Below are 24,846 nucleotides of genomic sequence, written 5' to 3' on the forward strand. Positions count from 1 at the left end.
AAACATCCGTAAGACAAAGGTCCTCCAGCAGCCTGTCCCCGCCGCACAGCACTGCCCCCCAGTCAGCAAGGTCCACGGCGCGGCCCTGGACACCGGGGACCATTCCCCAAACCTCGGGAGTCTCTTATCAACAAGGGCAGGCATTGACCACCAGATCCAACACCACCTCCAGTGCGTCAGTGCAGCCTTCGGCCGCCTGAGGAAAAGAGTGAAGACCAGGCCCTCAAATCTACCACCAAGCTCATGGTCTACAGGGCTGTAGTAATAGCCGCCCTCCTGTATGGCTCAGAGATATGAACCATGTACAGCAGACAGCTCAAGTCGCTGGAGAAATACCACCAACGATGTCTCCGCAAGATCCTGCAAATTCCCTGGGAGGACAGACGCACCAACGTTAGCGTCCTTGACCAGACCAACATCCCCAGCATTGAAGCACTGACCACACTTGACCAGCTCCGCTGGGCAGGCCACATTGTCCGCATGCCAGACACGAGACTCCCAAAGCAAGCGCTCTACGCAGAGCTCTGTCACGGCAAACGAGCCAAAGGTGGGCAGAGGAAACGTTACAAGGACACCCTCAAAGCTTCCCTGATAAAGTGCAACATCCCCAGTGACACCTGGGAGACCCTGGCCAAAGACCACCCTAAGTGGAGGAAGTGCATCCGGGAGGGCACTGAGCTCTTTGAATCTCAGCGCCACGAGCATGAAGAAGTCAGATGCAGGCAGCGGAAGGAGCGTGTGATAAATCAGTGCCACCCACCCCTTCCGACGAATATCTGTCCCACCTGTGACAGGGTCTGTGGCTCTCGTATTGGACTGTTCAACCACTAAAGAACTCATATTTTAGGAGTGGAAGCAAGTCTTCCTCGATTCAGAGGGACTGCCTATGAAAAAAGTGGGATTGGCAGGACAACAACAACAACTTGTGTTTATATAGCGCCTTTAATTCAGTAAAAGGTCACCAGGTGCTTCACAGGAGGGTCACAGATTGTTTTATCTATTCCGAGGTGGATCTGCGATTGTCACTGAACTAATCTGCCTGCCACAATATCTACAGAATCCCGGGAATATCCGCAACCTCCCCGAGAATGGTTTTCATCATCATCAGCGCTCCCTGGAACCAGGATGACTTGCTTCCACATGGGTTTGCAGATGTTTCAATGAAGGAGCCGATATTCCAGTCCTGAACTCCAGTTGAAGGGTGGAAGATGCCTGTGCCTGAATTGTTTTAACATGTGGTGACCGTCTCACACCAGCCGCCACACGGGATTGACAGAGCTCGGCCTTTATCCAGTGGCAAGGGTTAACCAGGACGGCAGGAGACCTGCTCTGCTGCAAGGACCTAGTGCGCACACATATCGCAGTGTGGACAGGTCCGTGCTGCCCCTGGACTCTCGGCTCTTCTGGGCCCCGTACCCTCATTCATCGCACCTCCGCCACGATCTCTCACCGTTCCTCCGCCACGATCTCTCACCGCTCATCCGCCCCGACCTTCCCGCTCCTCCGCTGTACCTGGACCCCGCTGATGTTCCTGCCCACGCCCCAAACTGTGACCTGGGTTTTGATGATGTCATCCAGTCGCCCACCTCGAAGCCGTCGCACACTTGTAGCAGCTCACTCTGGAAGCTGCAGTGGTATGCTCTTTTATCCTCCCGACCCGCCGTGGCTTTTTTTTCTTCAAAAATGTACTTTATTCATATAAAATTTTCACAATACATTGGAAAATAGTTCAGTACCTTGTGGTCAGCAATTCCATACAATTTGTTTGGATGCTGACAGCAGTTCCATACGATGCACTAGCGTGCATTTCATTTCAAGGTACAGTTTAGTACAATCCGTAAATCACGTTACATGTAGTACTGTGCAAATAAGGGTATTACATGGAGCAGATAATAACAGGTTTACATTACATTCCAGGATACATTTCAATACCAATCACAAATCACGTTACATGTAGCACTATGCAGATGAAAGCAGCACACGGAACAGATGAGAATATGTCCTCTCGCAGGTCGAGATGGCCTGTGATGTCCCAGGACCCACGCTGCTCTTTTATCCTCCCGACCTGTGGTGGTGACCTCTCACAGGTCGGGGTGGGCCACGATGTCCCAGGACCCACGCTGCTCTTTTATCCTCCCGACCTGTGGTGGTGACCGCTCACAGGTCAGGGTGGGCCACGATGTCCCAGGACCCACGCTGCTCTTTTATCCTCCCGACCTGCGGTGGTGACCTCTCACAGGTCAGGGTGGGCCACGATGTCCCAGGACCCACGCTGCTCTTTTATCCTCCCGACCTGCGGTGGTGTCCTCTCACAGGTCGGGGTGGGCCACGATGTCCCAGGACCCACGCTGCTCTTTTATCCTCCCGACCTGCGGTGGTGTCCTCTCGCAGGTCGGGGTGGCACACGATGTCCCAGGACCCAGGCTGCTCTTTTATCCTCCCGACCTGCGGTGGTGACCTCTCACAGGTCGGGGTGGCACACGATGTCCCAGGACCCACGCTGCTCTTTTATCCTCCCGACCTGCGGTGGTGACCTCTCACATGTCGGGGTGGCCCGCGATGAATGAGTGCCCCGGGAATAAGTTGCCCTGATATTGACGCTCAGATTGTAATTATTTCTGTGGTGCCCAACTTTAATATTCTCCTGAAAGTCCCACTGCAATCCAGTTCCAGTTCCATTGAGGGTGTAAAAGAAAAGATAGCCATCCGTGGCTAACTAAAGAAATAAAGGATGGTATCCAATTAAAAGCAAGGGCATACAAAGTGGCGAAAACTAGTGGAAGGACAGAAGATTGGGAAGCTTTTAAAAGCCAGCAAAGAATGACTAAAAATATCATTAAGAAAGGGAAGATAGACTATGAAAGTAAACTAGCACAAAATATAAAAACAGATAGCAAGAGTTTCTCTCGGTATATAAAAAGGAAAAGAGTGGCTAAAGTAAATGTTGGTCCCTCAGAGGACGAGGACGAGAACGGGAATTAGTGATGGGGAACATGGAGATGGCAGAAACTCTGAACAAATATTTTGTATCAGTCTTTATGGTAGAGGACACAAACAATATTCCATCAGTGGATAGTCAAGGGGCTATTGGGGAGGAGGAACTTATCACAATCACGAAGAAGTAAGATAATGTGACTAAAGGCAGATAAATCCCCTGGATCTGATGACTTGCATCCTAGGGTCTTAAGAGAAGTAATGGCAGGGATAGTGGATGCATTGGTTATAATTTACCAAAATTCTCTGGATTCTGGGAGGTCTCAGCAGATTGGAAAACGGCAAATGTAACACCACTATTTAAAAAAGGAGGCAGACAAAAAGCAGGAAACTAGACCAGTTAGCTTAACATCTGTGGTTGGGAAAATGTTGGAGTCCATTATTAAAGCAGCAGTAGCAGAATATTTGGAAAAGCATAATTCAGCAGAGTCAGCACGGAATAATGAAGGGGAAGTCATGTTTGACAAATTGCTGGAATTCTTTAAGGATGTAACGAACAGGGTGGATGAAGGGGAACCAGTGGATTTGGTGTATTTGGACTTCCAGCAGGCATTTGACAAGGTGCCACATAAAAGGTTACTGCGCAAGATAAAAGTTCACGGGGTTGGGGGTAATATATTAGCATGGATAGAGGATTGGCTAACAGAAAACAGAGAGTCGGGATAAATGGTTCATTCTCGGGTTGGCAATCAGTAACTAGTGGGGTGCCGCTGGGACCCCAACTATTTACAATCTATATTAACAACTTGGAAGAAAGGACCGAGTGTAACGTAGCCAAGTTTGCTGACAATGCAAAGATGTGATAAAAAGCAATGTGTGAGGAGGACACAAAAAACCTGCAAAACAATAGACAGGCTATGTGAGTGGGCAAAAATTTGGCAGATGGAGTATAATGTTGGAAAGTGAGGGTCATGCACTTTGGCAAAACAAATCAAAGAGCAAGTTATTATTTAAATGGAGAAAAATTGCAAAGTGCTGCAGTGCAACGGGACCTGGGTTATTTGTGCATGAAACACAAAAGGTTAGTATTCAGGTACAGCAAGTGATCAGGAAGGCCAATGGTATCTTGGCTTTTATTGCAAAGGGGATGGAGTATAAAAACAGGGAAGTCTTGCTTGTTGTACAGGGTATTGGTGAGGCCACGCCTGGAATACTGCCTTGGTTTCCATATTTACGAAAGGATGTACTTGCTTTGGAGGCAGTTCAGAGAAGGTTCACTAGGTTGATTCCGGAGATGAGAGGGTTGACTTACGAGGAAAGGTTGAGGAGAATGGGCCTATACTCATTGCTATTCAGAAGAATGAGAGGTGATCTTATCGAAACGTATAAGATTATGAGGGAGGTTGATAAGGTGGATGCAGAGAGGATGTTTCCACTGATAGGGGAGACTAGAACTTGGGGGCATAATCTTAGAATAAGGGGCCGCCCATTTAAAACTGAGATGAGGAGAAATTTCTTCTCTCAGGGTTGTAAATCTGTGGAATTCGCTGCCTCAGAGAACTGTGGAAGCTGGGACATTGAATAAATTTAAGACAGCGGTAGACAGTTTATTAATTGAAAAGGGATTAAGGGGTTATGGGGAGTGGGCAGGAAAGTGGACCTGAGTCTATAATCAGATCGGCCATGATTGTATTAAATGGCGGAGCAGGCTCCAGGGGCCATTTGGCCTACTCCTGCTCCTATTTCTTGTGTTCTTATGTAAAAGGCCGATGATAATCAGCCCTTGATGAATCGACTAACTCTGGCAGATAGGGACGTGATCTTTGGGTTTGAGGTTCCTGTGTGCTAATCTTCTCCTTCTAATATTCTTTAAAAGGAGTTTACAAAAGTCATCACTGTAAGTACAAGATAGAACTACAGAACATTCTCTCCTTCTTGTTCCTGTCCCGTGGGCCATGCAGCACCGATACACTTGGGTAATCTGGGCCTGTCACTGATGCGAAAACCCGCAGCTCCCGCCCCGCTGGACACACACGTGACAACCAATGGGCCAATGGTTTTCCTGGTGCCCTCCCCGCCCCTGGTGCCAGGCTCGGTATTCGGCCATCCTGTGGGGTCAGTGCCCTCCCCTGCTGCCAGGCTCGGTATACGCCCATCCTGTGGGGTCGGTGCCCTCCCCTGCTGCCAGGCTAGATACACGGCCATCCTGTATGGTCAGTGCCCTCCCCTGCTGCCAGGCTAGATACATGGCCATCCTGTGGGGTCAGTGCCCTCCCCTGGTGCCAGGCTCAGTATACGCCCATCCTGTGGGGTCGGTGCCCTCCCCTGGTGCCAGGCTCGGTATACACCATCCTGTGGGCTCAGTGCCCTCCCCACCAGGCTACATGACGTCACAGAGACGGCATTGCCAGGTTACTGATGTCACACAGCTCGCGTTGCTGGGGTTTTGATGTCACACACTCATTATTGCCGGGTTGTTGACGTCACTGGCGCTGAGCGAGCGGCGGCGCGAATTCGAATCGCAGCCACGTGACCCGGAGCGAGCCCGCCTGGGACTGTGGGAGCGGGCGGGGTAAGTGGCAGATACAGGGTCACGATTGGTGGGTGGACTGTCAATCAGGTCAATCAGCCAATTGCAGGGGCGGACAACGCCTCCCTGAGCGCGCTGTGAGGCGGCACTGTGCATGTCCAGGAACCCCGGAGGTCGGCCGTTGGTGAAGGTAAACAAGATGGCGGAAAGTGAGCGGAGCTGAGCGGCACCGGGCGGGAGAGGGGACCGAGGGAGAGTGTCCCGGGGGGAGAGGGGAAGAGAGACACGGACACCTCCCCAGAATGACTGGGGAGAGAGTAGTGGGGGAGGTTACTGGGAAAGCTGAGGGACTTATGTAACCGTTCCCTAACACCCCTCCTCTCCCTGTACCTTCCGGCCCCCGGGTCCCGGAGAGATCAGACAGTGTGTAACCCGGGGGCCCAGTGAGATCAGACAGTGTGTAACCCGGGGGCCCAGTGAGATCAGACAGTGTGTAACCCGGGGGCCCAGTGAGATCAGACAGTGTGTAACCCGGGGGCCCAGTGAGATCAGACAGTGTGTAACCCGGGGGCCCAGTGAGATCAGACAGTGTGTAACCCGGGGGCCCAGTGAGATCAGACAGTGTGTAACCCGGGGACCCAGTGAGATCAGACAGTGTGTAACCCGGGGGCCCAGTGAGATCAGACAGTGTGTAACCCGGGGGCCCAGTGAGATCAGACAGTGTGTAACCCGGGGGCCCAGTGAGATCAGACAGTGTGTAACCCGGGGGCCCAGTGAGATCAGACAGTGTGTAACCCGGGGGCCCAGTGAGATCAGACAGTGTGTAACCCGGGGGCCCAGTGAGATCAGACAGTGTGTAACCCGGGGGCCCAGTGAGATCAGACAGTGTGTAACCCGGGGGCCCAGTGAGATCAGACAGTGTGTAACCCGGGGGCCCAGTGAGATCAGACAGTGTGTAACCCGGAGGCCCAGTGAGATCAGACAGTGTGTAACCCGGGGGCCCAGTGAGATCAGACAGTGTGTAACCCGGGGGCCCAGTGAGATCAGACAGTGTGTAACCCGGGAGCCCAGTGAGATCAGACAGTGTGTAACCCGGGGGCCCAGTGAGATCAGACAGTGTGTAACCCGGGGGCCCAGTGAGACAGTGAGATCAGACAGTGTGTAACCCGGAGGCCCAGTGAGATCAGACAGTGTGTAACCCGGGGGCCCAGTGAGATCAGACAGTGTGTAACCCGGGGGCCCAGTGAGATCAGACAGTGTGTAACCCGGGGGCCCAGTGAGATCAGACAGTGTGTAACCCGGGGGCCCAGTGAGATCAGACAGTGTGTAACCCGGAGGCCCAGTGAGATCAGACAGCGTGTAACCCGGGGGCCCAGTGAGATCAGACAGTGTGTAACCCGGGGGCCCAGTGAGATCAGACAGCGTGTAACCCGGGGGCCCAGTGAGATCAGACAGCGTGTAACCCGGGGGCCCAGTGAGATCAGACAGCGTGTAACCTGGGGGCCCAGTGAGATCAGACACTGTGTAACCTGGGGGCCAGTGAGATCAGACACTGTAACCCGGGGGCCAGTGAGATCAGACACTGTGTAACCTGGGGGCCAGTGAGATCAGACAGTGTGTAACCCGGGGGCCAGTGAGATCAGACACTGTGTAACCCGGGGACCCAGTGAGATCAGACACTGTAACCCGGGGGCCCAGTGAGATCAGACAGTGTGTAACCCGGGGGCCCAGTGAGATCAGACAGTGTGTAACCCGGGGAGAATTCTAGTGATTTTCTGTAAGCCCAGACGTGTGGGACAGAAATCTGAGGAAAAGGATAAAATCAAACAGAAATACTGGACATATACTTATCTGAAACGTTGGAAAAACATTTTACATTACATTCCACTTCACAACATTAATAATCTAATTTCCTGCCCTGTGATAATTAGATCCAGGTGAATGGCGGAGTGATTGAGAAAGTTCCACAGCTGGAAGGAAACAGGGATTGTGGACTGAGGAACAACAGCAGGTGAACCAGCACAGAATTGTGAGAGCACCAACCAGTGAGCCCCTTCCGATTGAAAGCGCTTCAATAGATCGACTGGGGAGAAAGGTAAGAGAAAGTGCCATTTACTCAGATACACACCGGTCCTGTAGACAGTACACACAGGTTACAAGGTAAGACAGGAAATGGGACCGGGGGAGACTGACCACCGAGCACAATTATCCAGCATGAGGGCCGTGCAATGGGATGTGAAGTGAGATCAGTTTCTGTCTCTAAACACAGTCACAGTGACTCTTGTGTGTGTTTTAGAGTAAAGGGCTTTGATCTAAGAGGTGACTCCAGTTTGAGACAGAGCCCAGCAGATGAACCGGTCTCTGTACATTAGTTGCGGCTGAACTCACACCGACACCATCAGATCGCAATGTTCAAATATTTCCCATCTCGTGAGAGAGCCAATGAAAAGATTGAACCGGAAACACATCGTCAATTCACTGATCACGGTGCACAGACCCATCTGAAAGACCAGCACGGCCTATCACCCACAGAATCAATTATTCATTCATGGACATTTAGAATTATAAGAAATTATATTGATAACTACTTTATATTGATTACTAATATTGAAGCATTGATCACGAGAGATATGTAGTATTCTAAAATACTGAAACACAGATATGGAGAGTTGCAATTTATTGATTGGCGTCGTACTTGACCCCGAGATGAGCTTCCGAACCCATATTCCCTCAATCACCAAGTACGCTTACTTCCACCTCCATAACATCACCGGTCTCTGCCCCTTCCTCAGCTCATCTGCTCAAACCCTCACACCTCGCACTCTCCGTAAACATAAGCTTAAACTTAGGGGGCATAGTTTTAAGGTGGTTGGTGGAAGGTTTAGAGGGGATTTGAGGGGGGGCTTCTTTACGCAGAGGGTTTTGGGGATCTGGAACTCACTGCCTGGAAGAGTGGTGGATACAGAAACCCTCACCGCTTTGAAGAGATGGTTGGATGGGCACAAAGTGCTGTAACCTGCAGGGTACGGACCTAGAGCTGGTAATTGGGATTAGACGAGATCACCTCTTGTTGGCCGGCGCAGATATAATGGTAAGTGCTGCAAGGAATCAAATATGGCCAGGGTGATCTGGACTAGTTTCGATCGCCTGGATGGGTAGGAGAGAAATTTTCCCACATTTTCTTTCCCTATATTGGCCTGGGTTTTTATCTGTTTTTTGTCTCTCCCAGGACATCACATGGTTCTGGTTGGGGTGGAGTATAGAATGTTTCGGTGTAAGGGGTGTCGCAGTTGTGTGAGGCGTGCTGGTTGGGCTGGGTGCTATTTACCTTTCCGCCATTGTTCATTGTTCATAGGTTTATATGTAACCTTCAGGGCTGCTGACAAAGGCCGTGCGGCTCTTTGTCGGCCGGCACAGACACGATGATCTGAAATGGCCTCCTTCTGCGCTGTAAATTTCTATGTTTCTTCAACACTCCTGCCCGTATCCTTACTCAAGAACACAAGAAGTAGCAGCAGGAGTTGGCCATACTGCCCCTCCCATTCTACTCCGCCATTCAGTAAGATCTCTATTCGATAGAGAATTTTAAAGATTCACAACTCTCTGAGTGAAGAAATAGCTCCTCCACATAGTTTTAAATGACCGATCTCTTATCCTAATACTAGGACCCCTAACTCTAGACTATCAAGCCCTTGTCAATTCCTCTCAGAATTTTATATGTTTCAGTGATATCATCTTCCGTTCTTCTAAACTCCAGAGAATATAGGCCTATTCTACTCAATCTGTCCTCAGTCCTCTCATCACAACTTGTACCAATTTCCATTCACCCATCACCCCTGAGCTCGCTGAACTACATTGGCTCCTGGTCCATCAATGTCTCGCTTTCAAAATTCTCATCCTTGTTTTGAAATCCATCCAGGACCTTGCCCCTCCCTGTTGCTGTCACCTCCTCCAGCGCGACAACCCTCAGACCTTTGCGTTCCTCCAATTCTGGCCTCTTGAGCAGCCCCAATTTTCAGCAATATTGGTGGCCGTACATTCAGCTGTCGAGGCCATAAGCTCTGGAATTCCTCCCTAAACCTCTCCACCTTTAAAATGCTCCTTAATACCTACCCTTTTGAACAAACTTTGAGTCACCTGTGCTAATATTTCCTGACGTGACTGGGTGTCAAAGTTTGTTTGCTAACAGTCCTGTGAAGGGACATTTTATTATGTTTAAGGCGTGATATAGATGCCATTTGTTGCTGATAACTGAAGATATTTTGATTCGTAATATAACGAAACTGTAGGCATGGGGAATTGCAATAGATTGATAACTGCAGAGGAAGAGGATTGTTATGTATTGCTAATAGTGTGAATTATTTTCATGTGAGGTGGCCCTTGCACATTCGCTACCACACGGGCTTGGCAGAGCAAGGTCTTGGTCCAGTGGCAAGGGGATTCAAGATGACAGGAGACCAGGCTCTGCTGCATGTTTCCTCTGGCACTGATTCTCACTGAGATACAGTTTTTTCTGGCACTGATTCTCACTGGGATACAGTTTCCTGTAGCACTGACTCTCACTGGAATACAGTTTCCTCTGGCACTGACTGTCACTGGGGTACAGTTTCCTCTGGCACCGACTGTCACTGGGGTACAGTTTCCTCTGGCAGACTCTTGCGGTACAGTTTCATCTGGCACTGACTCTCTCTTGGGTACAGTTTCCTCTGGCACAGATTTACTGTATCTAATTCGTGCTGTCCCTGCCCTGAGAGTGCATGATGGGACAGTTTAGAGGGAGCTTTAACCTGAAACTGATCAGGAGCTGCGGGTGGAAAGTTTTCAGTGCAGTGGCAGATCGTACTGCTGCTGAATTTTAATTGATAAGCTGCCAGCAGCGCAGTCGGGACGGACACCGAAGTGTGCCCTGCGGCAGTGTAGAGGAAACTTTACTCTGTATCTAACCCTACACCACCTAGTCTGTGGGAATTTAGTGTGAACTTGAAAGCAATTGCTAGGGTAGATAGAGAGAAATTTATTCTGCTGCTTGGGGTAGCTAGGACGAGGGGACATAACCTTAAAATCAGAGCAAGGCCATTCAGGAGAGATGTTAGGATACACTTCTTCACTCAATGGATGGTTGAAGTGTGGAACTTCCCACAATAAGCAATCGATGCTCGCCCATTGAATAATTCTGGGCCAGTTGTGATGTCTGTCAAATGACCTGTTGCTTGTTCCCTTGGATTGGATCTTTATTTATTCCCTTTGGTTTGTTTTCAGCTTCACTGCTGGACCCACTACTCAAAGCACTTTGTCTGATCTGCCCCTGGGAATGAGCAGACTCTTCCCTCATCTCCCACACTGCACCGTCTGTCCTCCTCTTTCCCCCTTGGTTGTGTTCCACACTTTGGGCCTTGGGCCTTCCCTGGGGATTCTCAGTATGAACAGGGAGATGTGTGTTGAGACAGGATGTCCCAGCTCTCCACCTTTAAAGAGACACGGAGAGGACCCACTGGGCTGAATGGCCCTGCTTTATGACATCACTGCAGTACCTAGCAACCCACCTCCCTGAGCCCTGCTCATTATGGGCTGGCAGTGTCTGATGGGACAGTGTAGAGAGAGAAAGACTTGGATTTATTTGTTGCCTTTCACGACCACCGGACCTCTCAAAGCGCTTTACAGCCAATGAAGTACTTTTGGATTGTAGTCACTGTTGTAGTAAGGGAGATTTACCCTGTATCTAACCCGTGCTGTACCTGCCCTGGGATTGTTTGATGGGATAATGTAGGCGGAGATTTAATATGTATCAAACCTGTGCTAACCTAGCAAGTTGTGAAGAGGACGCCAATAATCTACAAAGGGATATAGATAGGCTAAGTGAGTGGGCAAAACTTTGGCAGATGGAGTATAGTGTGGGAAAATGTGAACTTATCCACTTTGGTAGGAGAAATAAAAAAGCAAATTATTATTTAAATGGGGAGAGAATACAAAATGTCATGTACAGTGGGATCTGGGGATCCTTGTACATGAAACAAAAATTTAGCATGTAGTTACTGCAATTAATTAGGAAGGCAAAAGGAATTCTGGCCTTTATTGCAAGGGGGATGGAGTATAAAAGTAGGGAAGTCCTGCTGCAACTGTATATAGCATTCGTAAGACCACTACGTACAGTTTTGGTCTCCTTATTTCAGGAAGGATATACTTGCACTGGAGGCAGTTCACAGAAGGTTCACGAGGTTGATTACTGAGCAGGTTGGGCCTATACTCCTTGGGGTTTAGAAGACTTAGAGGTGATCTCATTGAAACATATAAGATTTTGAGGGGACTTGACAGGATAAATGCACAGAGCATGTTTCCCTTCGTGGGGGAATCTAGAACTAGGGGGCATAGTTCCAGGATAAGGGGTCGCTCATTTAAAACGGAAATGAGGAGGAATTTCTCTCGGAGGGACGTGAATGTTTGGAATTCTCTACCTCAGAGAGCTGTGGTGGCTGGGTCATTGAATGTATTTAAAGTGGAGATAATCAGATTTTTGAAAGATAAGGGAGTCAAGGATTATGGGGAGCCGGCGGGGAAGTGGAGTTGAGGCTTGGATCTGATCAGCCATGATCTTATTGAATGGCGGAGCAGGCTCGAGGGGCCAAATGGCCTACTCCTGCTCTTATTTCTTATGTTCCATACCTGCCCTATCAGTGTTTGATGGGACAGTGTAGAGGGAGCTTTACTTTATATCTAATCCATGCTGTACCTGCCCTGGGAGTATTGGATGAGACAGTGTCGAGGGAGCTTTACTCTCTGCCTAACCCATGCTGTACCTGCCCTGGGAGTGTCTGATGGGACAATATTGAGGGAGGTTTACTCTATCTAACCCGTGCTGTACCTGCCCTGCAAGTGTTTGATTGGACAGTGTAGATGGAGCTTTACTTGGTTTCTGACCCGTGCTGTACCTGTTCTGGGAGTGTTTAATGGGCAGTGTCAAAGGAACTACATTTTGTATCTGACCTGTGCTATTCCTGCCCTGGGAATTTTAGATGGGACACTGTAGAGGGAGCTTTACTCTGCATCCAATTTTGCTGTACCTGCCCTGGGAGTGTTTGATGGGATAATGTAGACGGAGATTTACTGTGTATCTAACCTGTGCTAACCGAGCAAGTTGTGAGGAGGATGTAAAGAATCGACAAAGGAATATAGATAGGTTCAGTGAGTGGGCAAAATTTTGGCAGATAGAGTATAGTGTGGGAAAATGTGAGATTATCCACCTTGGTACGAGAAATAAAAAAGCAAATTATTATTTAAATGGGGGGAGAATACAAAATGCGGTGGTACAGTGGGATCTGGGGATCCTTGTACATGAAACAAAAATTTAGCATGCAGTTACTGCAATTAATCTGGAAGGCAAATGGAATGGTGGCCTTTATTGCAAGGGGGATGGAGTATAAAAGTAGGGAAATCCTGCTACAACTGTACATGGCGTTGGTAAGACCACATCTGGAGTACTGCGTACAATTTTGGTCCCCTTATTACAGGAAGGGTATACTTGCACTGGAGGCAGTTCAGAGAAAGTTCCCGAGGTTGTTTCCTGAGATGAAGGGATTTTCATAATGAGAAAGGTTGAGCAGATTAGGCCTGTACTCACTGGAGTTTAGAAGACTTAGAGGTGATCTTATTGAAACGTATAAGATTCTGAGGGGGCTTGACAGGGTAGATACAGAGAGGATGTTTCCCCTCATGGGGGACTCTCGAACTAGGGGGCATAGTTTCAGAATAAGGGGTTGCTGATTTAAAAGGGAAATGAGGAGGAATTTCTTCTCTGAGGGTTGTGAATCTCTGGAATTCTCTACCTCAGAGAGCTGTGGGGGCTGGGTCATTGAATGTATTTAAGGTGGAGATAGACAGATTTTTGAACGATAAAGGAGTCAAGGATTATGGGGAGTGGGCGGGGTAGTGGAGTTGAGGCCTGGATCCGATCAGCCATGATCTTATTGAATGGCGAAGCAGGCTCGAGGGGCTAAATGGTCTACTCCTGTTCCTATTATGTTCCATGCCTGCCCTGGGAGTATTTGATGGGACAGTGCAAAGGGAGGATTGCTCTGTATCTAACCCGTGCTGTACCTGCCTTGGGAGTGTTTGATGTGACAGTGTTAAGGGAGGATTACTCTCTATCTAACCCATGCTGTACCTGTCCCGGGAGTTTTTGACAGGACAGTGTACAGGGAGCGTTATGCTGTATCTAACCCGTGCTGTACCTGCCCTGGGAGTGTTTGATGGGACAGTGTAGAGGGAGATTTGCTCTGTATCTAACCCGTGCTGCACCTGCCCTGGGGGTCTCTGATGGGACAGTGTAGGCTGAGGTTTACTCTGTATCTAATCCGTGCTGCACCTGCCCTGCGGGTCTCTGATAGTACAGTATAGGTGGAGGTTTATTCTATCTAGTCCGTGCTGCACCTGCCCTGGGAGTGTTTCGTTCGACAGTTTACAGAAGAACAGAAGAAATAGGAGCAGGAGTAGGCCATACGGCCCCTCGAGCCTGCTCCGCCATTCAATAAGATCATGGACTCAGCTCCACTTCCCTGTCTGCTCCCCATAACCCCTTATCCCCTTATCGTTTAAGAAACTGTCTATCTCTGTCTTAAATTTATTCAATGTCCCAACTTCCACGTCTTTCTGAGGCAGCGAATTCCACAGATTTAGAACCCTGTGAGAGAAGAAATTTCTCATCATCTCTGTTTTAAATGGGCGGCCCCTTATTCTAAGATCATGCCCTCTAGTTCTCGTCTTCCCCCATCAGTAGAAACATCCTCTCTGCATCCACCTTGTCGAGCCCCCTCATAATCTTATATGTTTCGATAAGATCGCCTCTCATTCTTCTGAACTCCAGTGAGTAGAGGCCCAACCTAAGTCAACCCTCTCATCCCCGGAATCAACCGAGTGAACTTTCTCTGAACTGCCTCCAAAGCAAGTATATCCTTTCGTGAATATGGAAACCAAAACTGCACACACTATTCCAGGTGTGGCCTCACCAAAACCTTGTATAGCTGGAGCAAGACTTCCCTGCTTTTATACTCCAACCCCTTTGCAATAAAGGCCAGAGATACCATTCGCCTTCCTGATCACTTGCTGTATCTGCATACTATCCTTTTGTGTTACACGCACAAGTACCCCCAGGTCCTGCTGTACTGTGGCATTTTGCAATCTTTCTCCATTTAAATAATAACTTGCTCTTTGATTTTTTTCTGTCAAAGTGCATGACCTCACACTTCCAACATTCTACTCCAACTGCCAAATTTTTGCCCACTCACTGAGCCTGTCTATGTCCTTCTGCAGATTTTTTGTGTCCTGCTCACACATTGCTTTTCCACCCATCTTTGTATTGTCAGCAAACTTGGCTACGTTACACTCAGTCCCTTCTTCCAAGTCGTTAATATAGATTGTAAATAGTTGGGGACCCAACACTGATCCCTGCGGCACCCCACTAGTTACTGGTTGCCAAACAGAGAATGAGCCATTTATCCCGACTCTCTGTTCTCTATTAGTTAGCCAATCCTCTTTTCATGCTAATATATTACCCCCAACTCCGTGAACTTTTATCTTGTGCAGCAACCTTTTATGTAGCACGTTGTCAAATGCCTGCTGGAAGTCCAAATACACCATATCCACTGGTTCCACTTTATCCACCCTGTTCGTTACATCCTCAAAGAGCTCCAGCAAATTTGTCAAACATGACTTCCCCTTCATAAATCCATGCTGACTCTGCCTGACCGAATTTTGCTTATCCAAATGTCCTGCTACTGCTTCTTTAATAATGGACTCGGGCAACATTTTCCCAACCACAGATGTTAGACTAACTGGTCTATAGTTTCCTGTTTTTTGTCTGCCTCCTTTTTTAAATAGGGGCATTACATTTGCAGTTTTCCAATCTGCTGGGACCTCTCCAGAATCCAGGGAATTTTATAAATTACAACCAATGCATCTACAATCCCTGCCGCTACTTCTCTTAAAACCCGACGATGCAAACCATAAGGTCCAGGGGATATATCTGCCTTTAGTACCATTATCTTACTGAGTACCATCTCCTTAATGATTGTGATTGTGTTAAGATCTCTCCTTCCCCCCCCCCCCCCACCCCCCCCCCCCCCATAGCCCCTTGACTATCCACTGTTGGAAGATTGTTAGTGTCTTCTAACGCAAATATTTGTTCAGAGTTTCTGCAATCTCCATGTTCCCCATTACTAATTCCCCGGTCTCGGTCCTCTAAAGGACCAACATTTACTTTAGCCACTCTTTTCTATTTTATAGACCTATAGAAACTCTTGCTATCTGTTTTTATATTTTGTGCTAGTTTACTTTCATAGTCTATCTTCCCTTTCTTCTTCATTTTTTTAGTTGTTCTTTGCTGACTTCTGTCCTCCCACGAGTTTTGGTCACTTTGTATGCCCTTGTTTTTAATTGGATACCGTCCTTTATTTCTTTAGTTAGCCACGGATGGCTATCTTTTCTCTTGCACCCTTTCCTCCTCACTGGAATGTATTTTTCTTGAGAGTTGTGAAATATCTCCTTAAATGTACACAGTTCATCAACCGTCCTACACTTTAATCTACTTTCTCAGTCCACTTTACCCAACTCTGCCCTCATACCTTCATAGTCTCCTTTATTTAAGATTAGTACGCTGGTTAGAGATCCAACTTTCTCACCCTCCATCTGAATTTGAAATTCAGTCATGCTATGATCACTCATTCCGAGGGGATCCTTTACTAGAGATTGTTTATTAATCCTGTCTCATTACACAGGATCAGATCTAAGATAGCCTGCCCCCTGGTTGGTTCTGTTACATACTGCTCAAGGAACCCGTCCCTTATGCACTCCATGAACTCCTCATCAATATGGAGGTTAATATCACCTATGATTATTGCTGTTCCCTTTTTACAAACCCCCACTATTTCCTGGTTGATGCTCCAACCAACAGGGTTGTTACTGTTCGGGGGCCAAGAGACTATGCCCACCAGTGACTTTTTCCCCTTATTATTCCTTATCTCCACCCAAACTGTCTTAACACTATTATCATTTGAGCCAATATCGTTCCTTACTATTGCAGTGATTCCATTCTTTATCCATAGAGCTACTCCACCTCCTTTTCCTTTCTGTCTGTCCTTCCGAATTGTCAAGTACCCCTGAAAATTTAATTCCCAGTCCTGGTCACCTTGCAACCACGTCTCTGTAATAGCTATCAGATCATACCCATTTGTCTCAATTTGTGCTGTCAACTTATCTATTTTGTTACAATTGCTATGTGCATTTAGACAAAGTGTCTTTAAGTTTGTTGTTTTACCTTTTTTTCCTGCTTGTATCCTCTCTCCTTCAAACTCACTTTCTTTATTTTTGCTTTCTAATTCCAGCTTTACTCCTCTCCCTACGGAATCTATTTTTAGGTTCCCATCCCCCTGCCAAGCTAGTTTAAACCCTCCCCAACAGCACGAGCAAACCCACCCGCAAGGATATTGGTCCCTGCTATGTTGAGGTGCAACCCGTCCGGCTTGTACAGGTCCCACCTCCCCCAGAAGCGGTCCCAGTGCCTCAGGAAGCTAAAACCCTCCCACCTGCACCATCTCTCCAGCCATCTGCTCGATCCTCCTATTTCTGTACTCACTACCTTTTGAGGTCCTGCTTTGTAATCTCTCTCCTAGCTCCCTAAACTCTGCCTGCAGGACCTCATCCCTCTTCCTACCCATGTCACTGGTACCGATGTGGACCACGAACTCTGGCTGTTCAACCTCTGCCCCCAGAGTGCAGAGAGAGCTTTACTCTCTACATAACCCGTGCTGCACCTGCCTTGTGCGTGATTGATGGAACACTTCTGAGGGAACTTTGCTCTGTATCTAACCCATGCTCTACCTGCCCTGTGAGCTTTGATGGGTTGGTGTAGGGGAATCTTTCCTCTATATCTAACCCATACTCTACCTGCCCTTGTTGTGTCTGATGGGACAGTGTAGAGAGAGGTTTACTCTGTATCTAATCCATGCTGTACCTGTCCTGGGAGTGTTTGATGGATGGTGTAGAGGGAGGTTTACTCTGTATCTAACATAAGCTGTACCTGCTCTTGGAATATTTGATGGGGCAATGTAGACGGAGCTTTACTCTGTTTCTGACCCGTGCTTTACCTGCTCTGGGAGGTTTTGATGGGACAGTGCAGAGGGAGATTTATTCTGCATCTAATTTTGCTGTACCTGCCCTGCGAGTGTTTGATGCGGCAGTATAGAGGGAGCTTTACTCTATATCTGGCCCGTGCTATACCTGCCCTGGGAGTTTTGGATGCGACAGTGGAGAGAGAGCTGTACTCTGTATCTAACCTGTGTTGTACCTGCTGTAGCAGTGTTTGAGGGGACAGTAAGAGGGAGCTTTAGTCGGTACCTAACCCATGCTGTACCTGCCCTGAGAGTATTTGATGGGACAATGTAGAGGGAGCTTTACTTTCTATCTAACCCGTGTTGTACCTGCTCTGCGAGCGTTTGATGGATAATGTAGACGGAGACTTACTCTGTATCCAACCTGTGCTAACTTAGCAAGTTGTGAAGAGGACGCAAAGAATCTACAAAGGGATATAGAGAGGGCAAAACTTTAGCAGATGGAGTATAATGTGGGAAGATGTGTGGTTATCCACTTTGGTAGGAAAAATAAAACAGCAAATTATTATTTAAATGGGGAGAGATTACAAAATGCAACAGTACAGAGGGATCTGGGGGTCCTACATTAAACACAAAAAGTTAACATGCAGTTACAGCAATTAATTAGGAACGCAAATGGAATGTTGTCCTTTATTGCAAGGGGGATGGAGTATAAAAGTAAGAAAGTGCTTCTGCAACTGTACAGGGCGTTGGTGAGACTACACCTGGAGAACTGCATACAGTTTGGTCTCCTTATTTAAGGAGGGGTATACTTGCATTGGAAGCAGTTCAGAGAAGGTTCCTGAGGTTGATTACTGAGATGAAGGGGTTGTCATAAGAAGGAAGGTAAAGCAGGTGGGGCCTATACTCATTGGAGTTTAGAAGACTTAGAGGTGATCTTATTGAAACGTATAAGATTCTGAGGGGGCTTGACAGGGTAGATGCAGAGAGGATGTTTCTCCTCGTGGGGAATCTAGAACGAGGGGGTATAGTTTCAGAATAAGGGGTCGCTCATTTAAAACTGAAATGAGGAGGAATTTTTTATCTGAGGGACGTGAATCTTTGGGATTCTCTACCTCAGAGAGCTGTGGAGGCTGGGTCATTGAATATATTTCAAGTGGGGATAGACAGATTTTTGAAAGATAAGGGAGTCGAGAATTATGGGGAGCGGGCAGGGAAGTGGAGTTGAGGCCTGGATCAGATCAGGCATGATCTTATTGAATGGCGGAGCAGGCTTGAGGGGCCAAATGGCCGACTCCTGCTCCGTTTCTTATGTTCTATACCTACCCTTTGAATGTTTGATGGGACAGTGTAAAGGGAGCTTTCCTCCATATTTAATCCAGGCTGTACCTGCCCTGGGAGTGTTTGATGGAACAGTGTAGAAGGAGATTTACTCTATCTAACCAGTACTGTACCTGTCCTGGGACTGTCTGATGGGACAGTATAGAGGGAGGTTTATGCTTTCTAATCCGTGTTGTACCTGCCCTGGTGGGATAGTGTACACAGGGCTTTACTCTGTATCTAATCCATGCTGTACCTGCTCTGGGAGTGTTTGATGGGACAGTGTAGAAGGAGCCTTGCTCTTATCTAGCATATGCTATGCCTGCCCTGGCATTGTTTGATGGGACAGTGTACAGGGAGCTTTACTCTGTATCTAACCCGTGCTGTACCTCCCCTGGGAGTGTTTGATGGGACAGCGTACAGGGAGCTTTACTCTGTATCTAACCCGTACTGTACCTCCCCTGGGAGTGTTTGATGGGACAGTATCGAGGGAGCTTTACTCTGTATCTATCCCGTGCTGTGCGGCCCCTTGAAGTATTTGCTGGGACAATGAAGTGGGACCATTACTGTGTATTAAGACCCAAGGTTGCAAGCCATCAGGTCCAGGGGACTTTTCCATCTTTAGTCCCATTATTTTATTGAGCCTTTTTTTTGTGATAGTGATTGCTTTAAGTTCCTCCCTCGCTTTCGCCCCTTGATTATCTATTATTGGGATGTTTTTAGTGTCTTCTACCGTAAAGACTGATAAAATTATTTGTTCAAAGTCTCTACCATTTCCCTGTTCCCCATTATTAATTCCCCAGTCTCATCCTCTAAAGGACCAACGTTTAATTTAGCCACCCTATCCTTATTAGAAGCTCATACTATCTTTTTTATATTACTTGCTAGTTTACTCTCATAATCTATCTTCCCTCTCTATTATTTCTTTAGTCATCATTTGCTGTTTTTTTAAAAATTTGCCAATGCTCCGGCCTCCCACTGATCTTGGCCACTTTGTATGACATTGTTTTCAAATTGATACCATTCTTTACTTCCTTCGTTAGCCACGGAATGTTCTCCCTTCGCTTAAAGTTTTTCCTTCTCACTGAAATATATTTTTGTTGAGTTATGAAATATCTCCTTTATTGTCTGTCACTGCTTCTCAACTGTCTTACACTTTAATCTATCTTCCCAGTCGACTTAAGCCAACTTTTTTTTTATACGTTCACGAGATGTGGGCTTCGCTGACAAGGCTAGTATTTATTGCCCATCCCTAATTGCCCTTGAGAAGATGGTGGTAAGCCACCTTCATGAACTGCTGCAGTCCGTGTGGTGATGGTAGTGCCACAGTGCTGTTAGGGAGGGAGTTCCAGGAATTTGACCGCGCGACGATGAAGGAATGGCGATATGCTTTCAAGTCAGGATGGTGTGTGACTTGGAGGGGAACGTGGAGGTGGTGGTGTTCCCATGCGCTTGCTGCCCTTGTCCTTCTCGATGTTAGAGGTCGCGGGTTTGGGAGGTGCTGCCGAAGAAGCCTTGGCGAGTTGCTGCAGTGCATCATGTAGATAGTACACAATGCAGCCACGGTACGCCGGTGGTGGAGGGAGTGGGTGTTTAAGGTGGTGGATGGGGTGCCAATCGAGCGGGCTGCTTTGTCCTGGATGGTGTCGAGCTTCTTAAGTGTTGTTGGAGCTTCACTCATCCAGGCAAGTGGAGAGTATTCCATCACACTCCTGGCTTGTGTCTTGTAGATGATGGAAAGGCTTTGGGGAGTCAGGAGATGACACACTTGCCACAGAATACCCAGCCTCTGACCTGCTCTTGTTGCCACAGTATTTATGTGGCTGGTCCAGTTAAGTTTCTGGTCAATGGTGACCCCCAGGATGTTGATGGTAGGGGATTTGGCGATGGTAATGCCATTGAATGTTAAGGGGCAGTGGTTAGACTCTCACTTGTTGAAGATAGTCATTGTCAGGCACTCGTGTGGCACGAATGTTACTTGTCACTTATCAGCCCAAGTCTGAATGTTGTCCAGGTCTTGCTGCAAGCGGGCATGGACTGCTCCATTATCTGAGGAGTTTCGAATGGAATTGAATACTGTGCAGTCATCAGCGAACATCCCCACTTCTGCTTTCATACCTTTGTAGTTGCATTTATTTAGAATCAGGGCACTGGTTTGAGGTCTGACTTTCTCACCCTCCAACTGAATTTGAAATTCAACCATGTTATGATCACTTTTTCCTAGAGGATCCTTTACTATGAGATAATTTATTAATCTTGTCTCATTACACAGTACCAGATCTAAGATAGCCTGCTCCCTGATTGGTTTCTTCAACTTACTCTTCAAGGAAACCATCCCGGATACACTCTTATAAACTCTTCCTCAAGTCTACCTTGGCCAACTTGATTTGTCTAATCAATATGAAGATTAAAGTCGCCCATGATTATTACCGTACCTTTCTTACAAGCCTCCATTATTTCTTGATCTATACTCCGTCCAACAGTGTCGCTACTGTTAGGGGGCCTATGGACTACGCCCACCAGTGACTTCTTCCCCTTATTATTTCTTATCTCCACTCAAACTGATTCTACATCTTGATCTTCTGAGCCAATATCATTTCTCACTACTACACTGATCTCATCCTTTATTAACAGAACTACCTCACCTTTTCCTTTCTGTCTATCCTTCTGAATTGTTAAATACCCCTGAATATTCAGTTCCCAGCCTTGGTCACCTTGCAACCACATTTCTGTAATGGCTATCAGATCATACCCATTTATATCTATTTCTGCCGTCAACTCATCTATCTTGTTACGAATGTTATGTGCATTCAGATAAAGAGCTTTTAATTTTGTCTTTTTAAAATTTTTTCCTGCTTTAACCCTACTTTCTGTTATACTCTTATTTTATACATTCTGTCCCTTCCTGTCACAGTCTGGTTATCATTTCCCCCACCGCTACCCTGCTCTATTGCCTTCTCCTTGCTCTTTGCCTTTTTAAATTTCCGCTCACCTGAACCCTTTCCACCCCCAGTACTGGTGCCAGTGCCCCATGAACCGAAACCCATTTCTCCCACACCAGACTTTGTGCCACATGTCCATCTCTCTGATCTTATTTACGCTGTGCAAATTTGCTCGTGGCTCGGGTAGTAATCCAGAGATTATTGCCTTTGTGGTTCTGCTTTTTAATTTAGCCCCTAGCTGCTCAAAATCCCTCAGCAGAACCTCTTTCTTTGTTCTGTCTATGTCATTGGTCCCTACATGAACCACGACAACTGGATCTTCCCCATCCCACTCCACGTTCCTCTTCAGCCCGGAGGAGATGTCCTTAACCTTGGCACCGGACAGGCAACACAGCCTTCGGGACTCTCGCTCTCGGCTGCAGAGAACAGTATCTATCCCCCTAACTGTACTCTTTCCTACCACTACAACATTTATTTTTACTCCCCCCATTGAATGGCCTCCTGTACCATGGCGCTGTGGTCAGTTTGCTCACCCTCCCTGCAGTCCCCGCCCTCGTCCAAACAGGGAGCAAGATTCTCGTGCCTGTTGGACAATTTTAAGGGCTGAGGCTCCTCCATCACTACCTCCTGGGCCCCCACAGCTGCCTCGCTCATAGTCACACCCTCCTGTCCCTGACCACGGACCAAATTTGAATTTACACAGTGTCCAGGTAAGTCTCCCCCTCCCTGATGTGTCGCAGTGTCTGCAGCTCGGACTCCAGCTCATCAACGCGGAGCTGAAGTTCCTCGAGCAGCCAACACTTACTGCAGATGTGGTCGCCGTGGACCTCAATGGGGTCAACCAGCTCCCACATGTAGCAGCAGTAACACATCGCCTGCCCTGCCATCTCGAATGGATTTAATTAAGTTTTCACGTTTTGAAAGTTTAGATTTTTAATCCCAGCTCTTAATTTAAACCAATGCCCAAGAAAAGAGAGAAAAACTGACCAACCAATCACTTCCCTGCTTTCCTGTGACATCACACTTTGAATCTTTTTACTTCTTACCCTCCCAGGTCACTTGGTGCTGTTTCGGCTGTCTGCTCGGCTGACTCACGCCCTTTGTAGGCTTACCGCTGCTCCCACTCTCGGGCCCTTTCCGAAGTCCCGCTGCTCAGCTGACTCACACCCTTTGTAGGCTTACCGCTGCTCCCACTCTCGGGCCCTTTCCGAAGTCCCGCTGCTCAGCTGACTCACGGCCTTTGTAGGCTTACCGCTGTTCCCACTCTCGCGCCCTTTCCGAAGGGATGGACGCAAGTAGGTTTTCCCCCTCGTGTTGATTCTCTCACCACCTGCTGCAGGCCCAGTCTGGCAGCTATATCCTTCAGGACTCGGCCAGCTCGGTCAGTAGTGGTGCTGCCGAGCCAGTCTTGATGGACGTTGAAGTCCCCCACCCAGAGTACATTCTGTGCACCTTGCTACTCTCAGTGCTTCTTCCAAGTGGTGTTCAACATGGAGGAGTACTGATTCATCAGCTGAGGGAGGGCGGTGGGTGGTAATCAGCAGGAGGTTTCCTTGCCCATGCTTGACCTCGAGCCATGAGACTTCATGGGATCCGGAGTCAATGTTGAGGAGTCCCAGGGCCACACCCTCCCGACTGTATACTACTGTGCTGCCACCCCTGGTGGGTCTGTCCTGACGGTGGGACAGGACATACCCAGGGATGGTGATGGAGGAGTCTGGGACATTGTCTGAAAGGTATGATTCTGTGAGTATGACGATGTCGGGCTGTTGCTTGACTAGTCTGGGACATCTCCCAATTTTGGCACAAGTCCCCAGATGTTGGTGGGAAAGACTGGGCTGGGTGTGCCGTTGTCGTATCCGTAACCGGGGCGGAGGTCGATGCCGGGTGGTCCGTCCGGTTTTATTCTTATTATTGATTTTCGTAGCGGTGGATCAATTGATGAATCAGTATGGTCTTGAATGGCGGAGCAGGTTCGAGGATCCAAATGGCCTACTCCTGCTTCTACTTCTTATGTGTTTATACCTTAGCCCAGATCATTTCTCTATATTAAGAGCAGTGGTCCCAACACTGACCCTGGGGACACCACTGTTTACATCCCTCCAGTCTGAAGAACATCCATTAACCACTACTGTCTGTTTTCTGCCCTTTACCCAACTTCCTCTCCACGCGGCCCCACTCCCTTTAATACCGTGAGCCTTAATTTGATCATCAAGCCTCCTGTCCGGCACCTTATCAAACAACTTTTGACAATCCATCTACACAACATCCACTGCATTTCCTTTCTCACTGCACTGTGTTATTTCCTGCAATAATCCCTGCTGTCTGTCCTCAATCAACCCATTTCACTACCAAATGTTGCAATGTTTACTTCTGTAGCCAGAATCCCCCGCGCAGGGGTAAAGTGCTCTATCAATGACAACAGGAGCTCAGACGTGGGACCGGGCTGTGCTCTGAGCAGGCGCAGTGCCAGTGGTGGAGGTGGTCTGAGGCGGAAGAGACGTTCCGCGAGTCGGTAGGAGCTTGTGGGCTCAGCGGAAGAATTGGACCCCTGGGTGGGCTGGGCAGCTTCATAAATACCTGGTGTAGGCCTCAGGCCCCGAATACGAGCCCACAGGCTCCATGTTTGACCCGCGGTGATGGACCCGACCGCTCGGGGTAACTAGCCGAATTCTTAGACAGGATCAGGGCGCCTGTGTGGCCATCTTGCTCCAGGAGCAGAGGGTGGCGGGGCTTTAGAGTCCCAGTGACCAGCAGAGAAAATCATTCCTCATTTATTCTCAGTCTGCACACGAGGGATGTAGAACTGAACTCAACCAGAGAAGAGGGAGTGAGAAAACAGCAGATGGAAGAAAGAAATGATGGAGGTGGTGCAATGAGTTTGGATTTCAGCAGCAGGAGGAGGGAGAGTGTGTGGGACGGGAATTTACAGCTTTGGGGGAAACAAGAGAGGAAAGAATGTTCCATAGAAACTAGGATTGTCTGTCCTCCATTTCTATCCTGCACTTCCAGTGCTGACTTT

General features: G+C 48.0%; 2 protein-coding genes and 1 pseudogene across 3 annotated transcripts in view; 2 read left to right on the forward strand and 1 right to left on the reverse strand.

The window, feature by feature from the left end:
• The window catches only part of LOC139276125 (NXPE family member 3-like), a 742,865-nt gene that overhangs the window by 313,405 nt on the left and 404,614 nt on the right, over window positions 1-24,846 (reverse strand). The gene's annotated exons all lie outside the window — the stretch shown is intronic.
• LOC139276127 (zinc finger protein 774-like) overlaps window positions 5,624-24,846 on the forward strand; it is a 193,363-nt gene continuing 174,140 nt past the window's right edge. For both annotated transcript variants that reach the window (XR_011595819.1, XM_070893651.1), the window contains exons 1-2: window positions 5,624-5,673; window positions 7,396-7,559. The gene's annotated coding sequence lies outside the window, so the exon portion shown is untranslated. The remainder of the gene's footprint in view (window positions 5,674-7,395; window positions 7,560-24,846) is intronic.
• LOC139276126 (zinc finger protein 17-like) overlaps window positions 7,542-24,846 on the forward strand; it is a 44,266-nt pseudogene continuing 26,961 nt past the window's right edge.

This window comes from Pristiophorus japonicus, chromosome 11 (genome assembly GCF_044704955.1).
Source record: "Pristiophorus japonicus isolate sPriJap1 chromosome 11, sPriJap1.hap1, whole genome shotgun sequence".
Classification (NCBI taxonomy): Eukaryota; Metazoa; Chordata; class Chondrichthyes; family Pristiophoridae; genus Pristiophorus; species Pristiophorus japonicus.